Raw genomic sequence first — 16,805 nt, 5'->3', positions numbered from 1 at the left:
ACAAAGTTCCTTAACAACATAGAAGGAATAAATTTTCTAATCACTCACTGCTTACATAAATTTTTTTCCTTCCTGGATTTTCATGATTTTGCCCAACTGAACCAAATGGAAAAACTTAATTTTATTTGTATATAAATATGCATGTGGCAAACTTTTAAAGAGGAACAAAATTGAAAACTTTCTTGGGGTTCCTGCGTGGCTCAGCCTATTGAGCTCTTGGTTTTGACTCAGGTCATGATCTTGCTTTTTGTGGGTTCAGGCCCTGTGTCTGGCTCTGTACTGACAGTACAGAGGCTGCTTGGGATTTTCTCTCCCTCTCTCGCTGCCCCTTCCCCACTTGTGAATGCTCTCTCTCAAAATAAATAAATAAATAAACTTAAAAAAAATTAGAAAACTTCTCCTTCAAATTTTAAAAGTAAAATTGACCCTCTGGACTAGAATGACCCTGTGACTTCTCCACCCTCTCATACCCCATGTTGAGAAGCTTATCAGCAATCAAAAGCAAGAGAAAAATTATATATGTGTGAGTGGAATAATAAGATCTATCCTAAAAACATAACTGTAAGAACACCATTTTGTGCTGACGCTATTTTGGACAGCTAGTACAGTAAATAGGGTACCTTATAGTACCTTATTTAGAGGATAAATAAAGTGATAATTAAAGATCTGTTGTTCATTCATTCATTCATTCATCAAATGCTTGTTGTGTGCCAACTAGACCTTGAGGATAAGATCAAAATTCCTATCTTCATGGTGCTCATATTCAATAGGAGGAGGCAGAAACAATTTAACAATGAAATATACAGAATGTCGAATGATGATTAATGTGCTGTGGAGAAAAATTTTAAAGGAGGGGAGTCCTAGGAGCCGGAGGGTCACTATTTTATACAACGGACAAAGAACATTTTCTGATAAGATGATATTTGAGAAGAAAGTTGAAGGAAGTAAAGGAGCAAGCTGTAAAGATCAATGAGACAAATGTTCCTGGCAGAGGGAAAAATAAGTGCAAAGATCCTGAGTTTTGAGCATAGTTGGTGTTGTGATAGAGTAATAGAAGATGGGAATAAAAATAATAGAGAGAGAAATGGGGGAGAGAGGGATTAATGGAAAGAGGCTTGTAGGTCACTGTGATAATTTTGATATTCACCCTGGATAAAAGGGAAAGTATTGGAAGACTTTGGGCAAAGGAGTGATATGGTGTGACATATATAATTTTAAATGGTTTATTTATTTATTTTGAGAAAGAGAGAGCACACGCAGGGTAAGGGCAGAGAAAGAGGGAGAGAGAGAATCACAAGCAGGCTCCACGCTGCCAGCATAGAGCTGGACACGGGGCTCGATCCCGTGGTCTGTGAGATCATGACCTGAGCTGAAATCAAGAGTCTTAATCAAGGTGCTTAACTGACTAAGCCAGATAGGTGCCCCATGATCTGACACATTTTTTAAGAGAACTACTCTGATGACTATGTTGAAGATAGACTGTAAGAGGCTTAATGGCTAGAGGCTGACTCAATAATCCAGACAAGAGATAATAAGGGCTTGATCTAGGCTGGTAGTGAGGGAGCTGAGGTGCAGTGGTCAGGTTCTTGATATATTTTGAAGGTGAGGCTGACAGATTTGCTAATGGATTGGCTGTGGAGAATGGGAAAAAGAGAGGAGTCAAAGCAATTTCATATATTTGTTTCTCCCTGGGAAGTACAATGCATACTTGTGTTTTTTTGGCTATGCAGCCTCTCAATCTCCTATATTTGAAGGATTCCCATCATATAAATTTAGGTGCCAGACAGAGCACATCTCTGACTGAATGTGTGGCTGTAAGTGGCAGAAACTCCTTATTCTAGTCTCCCAGGCCTCTGAGACACACTCATGTGACCAATCAGACATTAATGAAACAGCAACCATCGCATCCAGCCAGTGGAGGCAACAGAGGCACTTTAGCCTAGGGTAGAGTGATGTCCACTATGGAGCTGGCAGTGGTGTTCTCACGGAAGCAGTTCTCGATTCTAGTCATACTTTTGGCTATGTAGCTATTAAGTCGGGTTTTCCAACCTCCCAGGAAATCCACAAGCTACACAGATTGCTGTCAAAAATAATGTTTCTGTCATTTATTTATATTTTTTATTAATGGAGATTCATTCCTTTTTAATTTTTTTAATGTCTATCTATTTTTGAGAGAGAGAGACAGAGTGCAAGCAGGGGACAGACAGAGAGACAGAATCCAAAGCAGGCTTCAGGATCTGAGCTGTCAACACAGAGACCAACACGGGGCTCAAACTCACGAACCGTGAGATGATGACCTGACCTGACGTCGGATACTCAATCGACTGAGCCACCCAGATGCCCCAATAATGTTTCTTTTAAAAGAGCCAGAGATAGTTTTTTTTTTCCTTGCAACTAAAAACCTTAATTGATATATTGCAGATTGATATTCCTACTGTGAACGTAGTCATAATAATAACTGCCATTATTGAGTGATTGAGGCACTTATTGCAATTAATTCTGCTAGATAGATATTATTTCTATATTGTAAATGAGGAAACTGAGACATAAAGGAAAATCACTTGTCCAAGGTCATATGGCTAGTAATTGACAGAGCTAGATGAAAATCCAAATTTATTTGACTCTGAAGCCTGAACACTTATACACTATAGATAAATTCATTTGGGATTCATTTAATATTGTGAATTGAACCATTTTTTCCCATTAATTCAGTTCTCTATGTAACCTCAATGTATATTCACACCAAGTATCAAATCTTCTTGAAATCCTCTAACTCTGTAGAACTTAGGGCTAAAATATTAAGGTGTGTCATTGTTTTGAAAACTTATTCTCTAGCAAGAACCATAAACGTAATTAAAAATAAATTCTAATATTTGTTAGTATTGTTTAAAATTTAGGCAAAATGAGTTGTTTTTCTGAAAGTTTCAGTTTCAGTAGACTTCGTTTTGATCAGTTAGAAGTTGGAGGCAAAGTGCTATACTGGCAAATACACCAAGCTTTTCAGATGGCGTCTATTACCATTAAGACATTATGTACCATGGCAGATTCAAAAGTACACACTTATTGTGCTCTTTTAAATACATTAGATAAAACATCTATATTTACCTAAAATACAAGGGTTTGAATATTTGAAATTCACAGCTTTAGAAAAATGTTGCTTATGCATAAGAGGTGTAGCCGAGAAGAAATGAAACTGTCAGAAAAGAAACTGTGGTTTGTAAGTGTCTGGGAGGCTCTGAGAAGGCTCGGAGGAGCATATTTTTCTCATACGGCATTAAAGAGTCATCATGGTGGCAGGGACAAGAGAACTAAGCTACAAGTAAAAACATGTGCTCCCAAGTGCCAAACTTAGCCTCTATCTCGCTATTCAGCTAAGGGCAATACAACAAATACTGCGTGTAAAATTAGTGAGTCAGAGATGAATAAAACAGGCACAGAAACAAATAACTGTGATGCCTTATTAAAAGTATTCATCCATGGGGCGCCTGGGTGACTCAGTCGGTTAAGCGTCTGACTCTTGATACCAACTCAGGTCATGATCTCACAGTTTGTGAGATCAAGCTCCCCCACAGGCTCTGTGCTGACAGCTTGGGATTCTCTCTCTCCTCTCTCTCCCCCTCCCCTGCTTTCTCTCTCTCCCTCTCCCTCAAAATAAATAAACATTAAAAAAAAACAATGATTAAAAAAAAAGTATTCATTCGTTAATCCATTCAGCACTTGCGGCCAATCCTATGCTTTTTGTGTGCCAAGCACTGGGGTTTCAAAGATGTACAAAAGAGCATTCCACCCCATCCCACCCACAGGGTATAATGATCAGCCTCACTGCACTGACATTCCATTCTCCCTCCATAACCTTCTCTCCCCTTTCTGTGGCCCTTCTCGGCTCTTTCTTCCTCTACCAATCACCTCCCTACATGATTAGTTTAACTAACCTAACCTAGGCTCACACAGACTTTATTCTACCAAGTAAGACTTTCATGCCCTGGGCTGCATAGCCCACACCCCAGGCCAGAATGATCTTTAGAAATCTCAGACTTTGAAAATGTGGTTGTGTCTCCCACTCCACAAATAAAAGTACAAACATTACGAAACTATAAGATGAGTAAAACTATGTATAATTAATCTGTTCTTCCAGATATTCTAAACCCTAGAAAAATCTCATGCAATTTATCATCTTTTCTCCACGAGAGGAGAACATATCCGAGCACATATCAACTTTTGCATCCACATTCATGGGGTTCATCAATTTTCTGAGGTCCCTCATGGGCCCTAGATGACTGTAAAATACTGTTTATCCTTGAATTCAGAAAAGGGTTAGTTCTTAAAGGCCCTGGAGTCAACTTAAAGGTTTTGTACTCTCTCAGGACAACAATGGGAGTAAGAAACTATTGAAGGTTTTTGTTTTTTTTTTTAAGATTATTTATCTATTTTGAGAGAGCAAGAGAGACAGTTCAAGTGGGGAAGAGGCAGGAGAGGGAGAGAGGGAGAATCCCAAGCAGGTTGTGCAGGATCAGTGTGCAGAGCCTGACGTGGGGCTCAAACTCACAAACTGTGAGATGATGACCAGAGGCAACATCAAAAGTCGGACACTTAACCAAATGAGCCAACCAGGCACCCCAAGGAACTATTGAAGGTTTTAAATCTAGGATACGGTGCATTTAGATTAGCACTTTAGAAAATTCTCTGACTGTAGTAGGAAGAATGGATCACTAATGGATCACTTAAACTAAGCCCTGTGGGAACCCAAGTGAGAGATTGTAGTTAACTGCTAAAGGGTGCTGATTTCTTCCTGAGGTGATAAAAATATCTAAGGTTAGACTGTGATTGTACACATTAAATGGGTGAATTTTATGATATGTGAATTATATCTCAATAGAGATGTTCTCAAAAAAGCAACAGATTAAAACATAAAAACTCTCACATCTAAATAAATAAATAAATAAATAAGTCATGGTTGTGTTATGAACTTGTATGAAAGACTTTTAAGATATAAGAGAAGGGAGTGGGGGGAAGTAAGAGTCAAGGATGACTACCAGGTTCTTAGGTTCAGGCCACTGGGTGGATAACGATACTTTTATGGTGATGGGAAAATATAATGATCTTAGTAAAATGTAAGGGGTTCTGGAGGGCACAATACAAAGGGCTGGAAGGGAGCACCAAAGGAATACTCAGGAAACTGACCCATTTAGGAAAGGTTGGACAAACTTGCCTAAATGTGTCATCAGTACGAAGGTGTCAGACTTCTTTTTGAGGACTCCAGAAAGACTGGTTCACCAAATTCAAAACACACTGAAAGGGAAAGAAAGGCAAAATGATCAGAGGTACCAAATTCACATTATTCTATTGACAATGGGAAAAAACACCCAACTTTTTTTCTAGAGAATCCAGATTTGCAGGAAATTTTCCAGGGTGTATTATTCTGGAGACAAGAACAAGACAGGAATACCCTACTATTTTCAGTTTACCTAACAGTGCAAAATGGTTTTGTTTTGTTTCTAACTGTAGTGTGTGATGTTCTTAATCATCCTGGGAGCAGGACAAAGTGTGAGTTTTGCTTTTACAGATTAGTACTGGAATAACTCCTGCAGAGGGAAAGGAAAGGAGGCAGGAAGGCTGGGACTAACAATGTGTAAGTATATAGTGGGGTGGGCATGGCAGGCAAGTGAGTGGGGGAGAAAATATTAAAGGCGGAAGTATTCACTGTTACTAAGGTTCCTACCAGTCCTGTATGAGCACTCGGGTACATCAGAGGCCCTGTGAGGACACACAGAAGCCAGGGCATTACTTTCCAACCTTTGACTTTGGCTCCAAATAAAATGTTGGTGAGGATTCATTCTGGTACTTGGAGAAGATAGAACTGAACACCGGAGAGAGATCCTACTCAGATGGTTGCAGAAAGACATTGACTGGCTCAATGAAAGCCACCTTCTTAAGGATTTAACAGCAGCCCAACTTGGAAGTTTCAGGCTTCCTCTGGTGGCAAATTATAGATAAGGTATTTATAGCCTTTCTCTAGAAAGAAAGAGTCAAAGTCTACAGGAAATTACCACCTCCTGCAATAACAAACTAAAGTCTTCTCAGTTGGCAATAGAAAGTGAATTTACACACGGGCTCTATAAAACAGCTAGATATTGAAACTCCAATCTTGCACTTGGGAATCTCTTTACGTTGCTTTCACCACCAGCTCCCTCTTTAAAACTCTATCACTGTCACAAACACAGATCTTCTCCTTAATTCCTGGCAGCACAGCTGAGATCCTGCTGGGACGATCAGGCCGAAATATGCATAAGAAAAACATGTAAGGGGTGTTTAACATACAGATTCTTAGGTTCCATGCCCAGATATTTTAAATCAGTCAAGTACAAACATACCTTATTTCATTAGACTTCACTTTATTGCGTTTCACAGACACTGCGTTTTTTACAAATTGAAGGTTTGTGGCTACCCTGCATCGAACAAGTCTGTTGGTGCCATTTTTCCAACAGCATTTGTTCACTTTGTGTCTCTGTGTCACATTTAGGTAATTCTTGCAGTATTTCAAACTTTTTCACTATTATCATATTTGTTATGGTGATTTTTTTTTTAATTTTTTTTTCAACGTTTATTTATTTTTGGGACAGAGAGAGACAGAGCATGAATGGGGGAGGGGCAGAGAGAGAGGGAGACACAGAATCGGAAACAGGCTCCAGGCTCTGAGCCATCAGCCCAGAGCCTGACGCGGGGCTCGAACTCACAGACCACGAGATCGTGACCTGGCTGCAGTCGGAAGCTTAACCGACTGTGCCACCCAGGTGCCCCTATGGTGATTTTTTTAATGTTTATTTATTTTTGAAAGAGACAGAGCAGGAGTGGTGGGGGAGGGGGAGCAGGGGCAGAGAGAGGGAGACACAGAATCCAAAGCAGGCTCCAGGCTCTGAGCTGTCAGCACAGAGCCTGACACGGGGCTTGAACCCATGAACTGTGAGATCATGACCTGAGCCGAAGTTGGATGCTTAACTGACTGAGCCACCCAGACACCCCTGTTATGGTAATCTTTGATGTTTCTATTGTGATTATTTTGGGGCATGATGAACTGTGCACATGTAAAACAGCAAACCTATGTGATAAATGTTGTGTGTTCTAACTGCTACACCCACCAGCTGTTCCCCTGTCTCTCTCCCTTTCCTTAGGCCTCCCTATTCCTTGAGACATAGCAACATTAAAATTAGGCCAATTTGTTACCCTACAATGGCCTCTAAGTGTTCAAGGGAAAGGAAGAGTCTCACATCTCTCATTTGAAATCAGAAGCTAGAAACAATTAAGTTTAGTGAGGAAGGCCAGTTGAAAGCTGAGATAGGCCAAAAGCTAAGCCTCTTGCATCAGTTAGGCAAGTTGTGAATGCAAAGCAAAAGTTCTTGAAGGAAATGAAAAGTGCTAACTCAGTGAACACATGAATGATAAGAAAGCTGAGTCAGCCTTAGTGCTGATACGGAGAAAGCCTTAGTGGTCTGGATGCAACCTTCCCATAAGCCAGAGCCTAATGCAGAGCAAAGCCCTAATTCTTTTCAATTCTAAGATGGCTGAGAGAGGTGAGGAAGCTGCAGAAGAAAAGTCTGATGCTAGCAGAGGTTGGATCATGTGGTTTAAGGAAAGAAGCCACCTCCATAACATCCAAGTGCAAGGGGAAGCAGCAAGTGCTGATGTGGAAGCTGCAGCAAATCTTCCAGAAGATCTAGCTAAGATTATCAGTGAAGGCGGTTACCCTAAACAACAGATTTTCAGTGTAGACAAAATTGCCTTCTATTGGAAGAAGATGCCATCTAGGAGTTTCATAGCTAGAGAGGAGCAGTCAATGCCTTGCTTCAAAGCTTCAAAGGACAGGCTGACTCTCTTGCTAGGGCCTACTGCAGCTGGTGACTTTAAGCTGAAACCAGTGCTCATTTATCATTCTGAAAACTAATACCTTAATATTAATACCTTGATTATTCTTAATTATTATTCTTAAATATCCTTAATACCTTAAGAATTATGCTAAATTTACTCTGTGTGTGCTTAAGTGGAGCAACAAAGTCTGATGATGACACATCTGTTTACAACATAGCTTACTTAATCTTTTAAGCCCAATGCTGAGATCTACTGCTCAGAAAAAACCAAAAATTCCCTTTCAAATAGGACTTATTGGGGCGCCTGGGTGGCACAGTCGGTTAAGCATCCGACTTCAGCCAGGTCACGATCTCACGGTCCTTGAGTTTGAGCCCCGCATCAGGCTCTGGGCTGATGGCTCAGAGCCTGGAGCCTGCTTCTGATTCTGTGTCTCCCTCTCTCTCTGCCCCTCCCCCATTCATGCTCTGTCTCTCTCTGTCCCAAAAATGAATAAACGTTGAAAAAAAAAATTCAAATAGGACTTATTAATAATGCACTTGGTCACTCAAGAACTCTGATGGAGATATACAATAAGATGAATGCTGTTTTCGTGCCTGCTAACACAACATACATTTGGCAGCTCATGGAATCAAAGAGTAATTTTGACTTTCAAGTCTTACTATTGAGAAAATACATTTCACAGGCTAAAGCGTCTACAGACAGTGATTCCTCTGATGCATCTGGATGCCTTTGAGGGGCTCTAGACCTCAGTGGAGGAAGTAACTGCAGATGTGATGGAAATAGCAAAAGAACTAGAATTAGAAATGGAGCCCGAAGATGTGACCAAATTGCTGCAATCTCCTGATAGAACTTTAAAGGATAAGGGATTGCTTCTGATGGATGAACAAAGAAAGTAGTTCCTTCAGGTGGAAACCACTCCTGGTGAAAATGCTGTGAACATTGTTGAAGTGACAACAAAGGCTTTAGGATATTCCATAAACTTAGTTGGTAAAACAGCAGCAGGGTTTGAGAGGATTGACTCCAATTTGGAAAGAAGTTCTACTGTGGGTAAAATGCTATCAAACAGAATTCATGCTACAGAGAAATCGTTCATGAAAGGAAGAGTGAATTGATGTGGCAAATTTCACTGTTGTCTTCTTTTAAGAAATCCTTCTGCAATCACCACCCTAATGAGTCAACAGCCATCAACATGCAGGCAAGACCCTTCACCTGCAAAAAAGTTATGATTCACTGACAGTTCAGGTGATGGAGAACTATTAATAACTAAAGCATTTTTATTTATTTTTATTATTTAAAAATTTTTTTAAATTTCTTTTGAGAGAGAGAGAGAGTGAGCGAACAGGGGGAGGGGCAGAGAGATAGGGGAGAGAGGATCCCAAGCAGGCTGATAGTGCAGAGAGCCTGATGCAGGGTGCGATTTCATAATGGTGAGATCACGATCTGAGCCAAAATCAAGAGTCGGCTGCTTAACCAACTGAGCCAACCAGGTGCCCTTACAATAAACTATTTTTAAATTATGATTTGTACATTGTTTTTAGACATAATGCTATTGCACACTTAATAGACTACAGTATAGTGTAAACATTACTTTTATATGCACTGAAAAACCAGAACATTCATTTGATTCACTTCATTCAAATAATCACTCTATTGTGGTGGCTGGTGATTATAATGGAGGTAGTCCAAATACCATATTTTGAGAAAGACTGGACCAAAGGGGACAAAAGAGTGATGGATATAGAAAAGAATATAGAATCTGATTTATAAAATACTGGTGAATCTTTTGCAGCTTACAGCCCTTGCCTTAAGATGGGTGGAGGTGGTCTGCCCCTGTTAGTAGTCTCTCAAACATACAGTTCATTCCCAAACAAAGCTCAGAGAGAAACACAAATTCCCTCATGGACGAAGTTTCCATTTCCTATCTAGGTTTCACTTTCTTGAAAGAGAAGCTCTTTCCTGACAACTGGATCTTACTTATTCTTCCCTTACAAGGCAGCTGACCTGTCACAAAGGTAGGAGTCAGCATCCTCATCAGAGAGACACAAGTGGTTCATTTACTTTTACATGAACACATCAATTATGAGAAACAAGGACAACTTGTATTTTTCGCATTCCTTAGTGTCTTTGTTTTTTAGTTCTAAATACTCTCATCAGTGATTTAGTTCATGTTGACCTCAGCCGGACTCAGGTCTGTTTCTCTTCACAGACCCTCCTTCAGTATGAGGTGAACATCACCCCTGTGACTCATTGCCTCCCTGCTGTCTTATGGCGTTTAGCTCCCATATTGCTTCTGGAATGTGATTTAGAAAAGAAATACTCTCCAAAGGAAAACATAAGGTTGCAAAGATAAAACCGCCTAAATCATACTGGATACTTTGTACAAAGAGAACCAAGCATCCCTGTTGCCCATCATATGTAGGTGAAATGTGGACTTTTTCAAGAAAGTTAGTTGGAACAAAATATGCACAAACACTCTCAATTTTCGTGTTTTTGTTCTTCAGTGTTAGAGTAGATATTTCCTGCTTCTACAGCTGTTGGGTGTGTCCCTCCTCCTGTTTCTGTGATCTAAACCTAAAAAAAGGTTTCTCAAAAAAGAAAGAAGTTGAGTAGAGTTGCAAGTACTCACTCACACACACACACACACACACACACGATACTTCATAGGGTCCTATGAACATTTTAGACTTTTAGATTCACAGTATCTCAACCCTTTCCATTTTAGAAAACATTTTTGCCTTATGGCCTTACAGTATGAAACTAAACCTGTCTATTTAGCTGTCCTATAGCTTTTTCAGAACAAACAGAAATTTATAGTAAATAGTGTATTGTCTCCAATTTTGCTTCTCTAAGAAAAAGACTGCTTACAACTCAAAGCCAAATTCCTCAAGGTGTATTCTAGCTCAAAGCCAACGACAACAGGAAGGGGAAGTACATGGTATCTTATACTTAATAGGATTTTGTTATTCTCTCCCAATGTGCTGAAATCTCCTCACAGAGTAGGTTATCCATGGAAGTGCAGGAAACACTGGGTATCTGAGGTAAGGCTCACCTTAGATATTTTGATTACTGCTAAGCAGCCTCCTGCCTCTACACAAGCCATATTTCCAATTGGTCTGCTTTCTTGGAATTTTTCTTTGAGTGCTTCCCTAGAGCTACAATGCAACTGAAGCTTTTCCATGGCCTTTTACTTAGCCAAATTACGGTCCCCAACTGGGACCTTTAATCTTAATTTCAGCCTGAGAAAGTGCAGCACAACTCTGCTAGTCAGACTATGATATGATAAATCAGACTATGATAAATAATGTTTTGAACAGGATTCAGGCCAACACAACAATGTTTCTAATGAAACACACTGAAGACTATCCTGTAGTTGTAGACATGGCCCCTTCTCAGAACCCAGCCCTTCTCAGAACCCACCAGCACAAGCACAAACTCTATTCTATCTTACTGAGACGTCTCATGACCAGTTCCTCTTAACTATAGCAAGTTCAATAAACGCAACTTTTAAAAACAGGTATGGCTTGGTGGTCTTTTCTTTGGTTGGTGGGCTTTAACTGGCTTGTATTAGTTCTGGATGACTTCTTTAATTCTCAGAATGACTGTCCTATAGAATTGGAGTCCCCTTATTCTCCCTTTCACTAGAAGCCACACTATCTTACTCACTTAATGAAGCTCCCCACGTTCCCTTTCTTTGCCCCAGGATAGAGTTTCCCTAAGAAAAGACACCAGAATATATGCTGTTCACAGTTGCCAGTTATCCAATTACTCACCTTCTCTTCACCCATAGATTGGGTGCATCCACCGCAGGGTCATATGGGATTTGCTGCCTTCAGTACCTACTGCTTGCCCATCACCTTCCTCCAGAGGCATCCTGCTGGATGTGTGAGAGCCACTTTAGCCTTTCCCCTCCTCCATGGCCAACTTCATTTCTGGCTTGATTTAATTCCACATCTTCTCTTGGTGCCTGAGAATGGACGATTTCTTTCTTTCTTCCTTTCGTTCTTTCGTTCTTTAATTTTTTAAAATGTTTATTCATTTTTCAGAGGTGGATAGAGACACAGCATGAGCAGGGCAGGGGCAGAGAGAGAGGGAGACACAGAATCCGAAACAGGCTCCAGGCTCTGAGCTGTCAGCACAGAGCCTGATGCGGGACTCAAACTCACAGACCGTGAGATCATGACCCAAACCAAAGTCAGACACTTAACTGACTGAGCCACCCAGGCGCCCTGAGAATGGGCAATTTCAAATAACCAGCTGTTTCACTTCTCCACATTTCTATTCCAGGATGTGAGACATGAGGGTGTAGGTATGAGAGCAGATCTGGAATTCCTTTTCCAAGGTCCAAATAACTTGGATCTTCACCTTTCTGGTGCCTAAGAAACGAAGCCTCTCAAACAGACCTACTTCTATCTTCCCCAATCCAAAACTGTCAGATACCTAGGGAATCAGTTTTATAACCATTCCATTTCTCTCCCACCACATTCGTGGAGTTTTGCATTGTCCATTCTTGTGAGCAAGGACCTAAAGGCCTTCTTTTATAAGCTTGGGCAACTAATTTGTAGAGAACAGATGTTCTTTTCACTTCTGAGGCTGAAAGATAAGCAGGGAGTAATTTTTCTTTGTAATTGTACTGCTCTGTTTGTGTCCTCTTTTAGACATAATACCACAGGACTTCTCTAAGGTGAGCTTATCTCTGCTAGTGAACAAACTAGCTTTCTCAGCACCTTCTTTAGGAATTGAAAGTTTTGCCGGTGGAGAGCTACTCATTACCCTATCCTCCACCACAATGGAGTCTGATCACCTCCTTTTCACAGGCAAACAAGTCAGGGGCCTTCCCCCTTTGTATCTTAACCCAGCAATTGTCTGGTAGGTGGAGTCTCATGCCTGAGAACTCATATCTTCCTTCCCAGTCAGAGGTTGGGAAGTCTGTAAGGGATGACTATCTCACTATCATAACCCTCATACAGATCGTTGGTGGAACTTGTCTCCCACTCCCTCTGTTGCTTGATATTAGACATTTACCATCCCAAATTTAACTGCATCTCCGCTGCCCCGCCACACTGCAACCTTGGCTAAGTATGCCACACCCTTGGCAACTTCACTGACCAAACTCCATAGGAGTTAGGGAAGCAATCCTTTTTATTGATTTCAAGTTGTTCCCTTGGGAGATGTCTCTTCCTCCTTCTGAATGGTTTGACACCCCAGTGATACCACATAGAGAAAAATCTAATGAACGCCCCTGAAAGTCGGTATGGTATAGTAGTTAGGAGTGGAGGTCCTGAAGCCAAAGTGCTTGAATTCAGTTTTGCTATTCACTAAAGAACATTACTATTTACTAATGAGAACTTGGTAAAATCACTTAATCTTTGTGTTTCTCAATGTATGAGTGATCAAGTCAAAAAAAAAAAACAAGTCAATTATGGAAACTTTAGTTATATAGCTGATAAGGTATATCTAATTGATAACATATTAAATGAAATATCTCAGGAAGGGAATACTCTTCTCTCTCAACTGCCCATGAACACTCACAAAATCTATTAGGCCACAAATAAAAACCTCAGCAAAGTCCAAACAGTAAACAATGAAGACAGTATTCTCTGATTATAATCCAATACAACTAGAAATTAATAAAAATCAGGGGGATAAAATTTCTTCTGTGTGGAAATATAAAACTATTTTAAACAATGTCTACAACAAACAGAGGTCACCAACTGAAGCTGTAGACAATAATAACACAGCATACAAAAACTTGGGATGCTACTTGCTGCAGTCAGCCTGTATTCCACGTGCTCTTGTGGCTCAGCTTCCTGGCTCCTCTCCTCCCAGCTCTCGTGGATTGCAATACAAGAAGAAATCACCATACTACTCATTGACAATGGCTTTGGTATGTGTAAAGTTGGCTTTAATGGAGATGATGACCCCCAGACGTATTCCCTTTTATTGTCAGGCAGCCAACACCAGGGTGTCATGGTGGACATGGGGCAGAAGGACAGCTACATAGGTGACAAAGTCCAGAGCAATTGCTACAGCCTGACCTTGAAGTACCACATGGAGCACAGCATCATCACCAACTGTGATGAATTGGGGAAAACCTGGCTTCACACCTTGTATAATGAGCTACATGTGAGTCTGGAGGAGCACCTGGTCCTGGTTACTGAGGCACTCCTAAACTCCAAGGCCAACAGAGAGAAGATGACTATGATCATGTTTAAGACCTTCAACACCTAGGCATGTATGTGACCATGCTGTCCCTTTATGCCTCTGGTCACACTGCTGGTACTGTCATGGACTCTAGGAATGGGGTCACCCAGACGGTGCTCATATACTAGGGCTACACTCATCCCTAGTCATCCTGGCTCTGGATCTTGCTGGATGGGACCTGGCTGACTACCTCATGAAGATCCTCATGGAGCATGGCTATAGTTTCACCTCCACTGCTGAGCAAAAATTGTACATGACATCAAGAAGAACTCTGCTATGTTGCCCTGGACTTGCAGCAGGAGATGGCTATCATCTTGTCCTCCTCCTACCAGGGGAAGAATTATGGGTGGCCCAGTGGTCAGTACTCATCAACAATGAGTGGTTCCTCTGCCCAGAGGAGTTCTTCCATTTCTCCTTTCTGGGTATTGAGTCCTATGAGATCACATCCATGAGACTACCTTCGACTCCATCACGAAGTGTGATGTTTACATTCAGAAGGACCTGTATGTCAACACAGTATATATGGCAGGGCCATCACATACTCTGGCACTGCCATAAGATGCAGAAATAGATCACTGCCTTGGCCCACAGCACAATGAAAGTCAAGATCATCACTCCTCCTGAGAGTAAGTACCTAGTGTGGAGTGGGGAATCCATCCTGGCCTCACTGTCTACCTTCCAGCAGGTGTGGACCAGTAAGCAGAAGAACAAGTTGGACTTCTCCATCATCCACTGCAAGTGTTTCTAAACGGACTGCAGAAAATGTATAACATTTGCTGCATGAGGTTATTCAAAAGTATACATTTGCCTCCCTCATGCTGGCCTCATGAAACTGGAATGAGCCTTTGAAAAGAAATTTATCCTTGAACATTGTATCTGACATTAGCACTGGATTGTAGAATTCGCTGCTGATTTTGATGTTGTATTCAAGTTAACTATTCTCTTGATATATGTTTAAAACCTTGCATGTATCTTTGATTTAAACCATTAGTACATATGGCTTAGTCACTTTCTAACTGAGGTGAGAGAACATGTTTATGGAAGAGAAATCCATTGGCTTGGTGAGAATTTGTGAGGTCATCCATTTCTTGATATGTGTAGAGTATTAATGTGTAAGAACTGACTATCCCAAGATTTCTCTAGAAGCTGGAAAGAATTCTTGGACCAGTTGTTATTTCTGTCTTGCTAATCTAACAGGGTTGGCAAATTCCAACCCTTCCCACTCAGTTTCCTTTCTTATCTTATATTTTCCCCACCAGAAATGGTGGGTCGTTACTTCTCTTGGGTTGGAAAGCAGTTTGCATTTTTACCTGTTTTTTCATCCTTTTAATTCATGTAAAGTTTTTGTAGACAGTTCTCAATTATTTAAGAGATGACAACAAATTTTGGTTTTCCACTATCAGGTGAGAACATCAGGTGCCAGCAACATATCATTGTGTGAGAAAAATAAAGTGCTATAGTAAATTGGAAAAAAAACAAAGAAACAAATAAAATCTGTGGAATACTACTAAGATAGAATTCAGAGGAAAATTCATAGTCTTAAATACTTACATTAAAAAAAAAGAATTAAGATAAATTAATTAAGAATCTAATTCAAAAGGTTAGGGAAAGGGGCACTTGGGTGGCTTAGTTGGTTGAGCATCTGACTCTTGATTTCAGTTCAGGTCATGATCACAGGTTTGTGGGATCAAGTCCTACATTGAGCTCTGCACTGAGAGTGGAGGCTGCTTAAGATATTCTCTCTTTCTCTCTCTCTCTCCCCCTCTGCCCTCTCCCCTGCTTGCACAACTCTCTCTCTCTAAAAATATAATAAATCTTTTTTAAAAAGTTAGAAAGAAAATAAAAAACAAAAAATAAGTGGAATGAAAAAGCAGAAGTTATTAAGGAAAAAAGTAAAAATTAATAAGTTAGACAACAGAAATACATAAGGTTTAATTAAAAAAAAACTAGTTCGGGGCTCCTGGGTGGCGCAGTCGGTTAAGCGTCCGACTTCAGCCAGGTAACAAGCTCGCGGTCCGTGAGTTCGAGCCCCGCGACAGGCTCTGGGCTGATGGCTCAGAGCCTGGAGCCTGTTTCCGATTCTGTGTCTCCCTCTCTCTCTGCCCCTCCCCCGTTCATGCTCTGTCTCTCTCTGTCCCAAAAATAAAAAAATAAAACGTTGAAAAAAATAAAAAAACCTAGTTCAATGAAGAAACAATTAGCTACTTGGTACAAGGAAAAAGGAGTGAGAACAAATATGTAAGAATATAATATATTCTTATACCTAATATATAATAGGAGAAATAACATATTCTTATATAATATATTCTTATATATAATATATAATAGGAGAAATAATAAAACACAGAAAATAAGAAGAATTGCAATAGATTACTTAGTTCATTTCTATGCAAATCACTTTCAAAAACTGGATTAAATAAAAAAATGTCTAGGGGCGCCTGGGTGGCGCAGTCGGTTAAGCATCCAACTTCAGCCAGGTCACGATCTCGCGGTCCGTGAGTTCGAGCCCCGCGTCGGGCTCTGGGTTGATGGCTCAGAGCCTGGAGCCTGTTTCCGATTCTGTCTTCCTCTCTCTCTGCCCCTCCCCCGTTCATGCTCTGTCTCTCTCTGTCCCAAAAATAAATAAACGTTGAAAAAAAAATTAAAAAAAAAATGTCTATGATAATATAATTTACCAAGGCTATAGAAGAGATTAAAAACAAAGACTTAAAACTGATTTTTGTAGAAGAAATAGGTAAAAT

At 40.4% G+C, this 16,805-nt stretch overlaps 2 pseudogenes; both read left to right on the top strand.

Moving 5' to 3' along the window:
- The first annotated feature begins 7,227 nt into the window (after positions 1-7,227).
- LOC121032668 (tigger transposable element-derived protein 1-like) lies at positions 7,228-9,089 on the top strand (annotated as a pseudogene).
- A 4,615-nt stretch (positions 9,090-13,704) lies between these two features.
- Positions 13,705-14,812, top strand: LOC121033134 (actin, cytoplasmic 1-like; annotated as a pseudogene).
- Positions 14,813-16,805: the final 1,993 nt, after the last annotated feature.

Source organism: Herpailurus yagouaroundi, unplaced genomic scaffold (assembly GCF_014898765.1).
Source record: "Herpailurus yagouaroundi ecotype Mexico unplaced genomic scaffold, PumYag 142, whole genome shotgun sequence".
NCBI lineage: Eukaryota > Metazoa > Chordata > Mammalia > Carnivora > Felidae > Herpailurus > Herpailurus yagouaroundi.
This window is presented reverse-complemented; position numbering and strand designations above follow the sequence as displayed.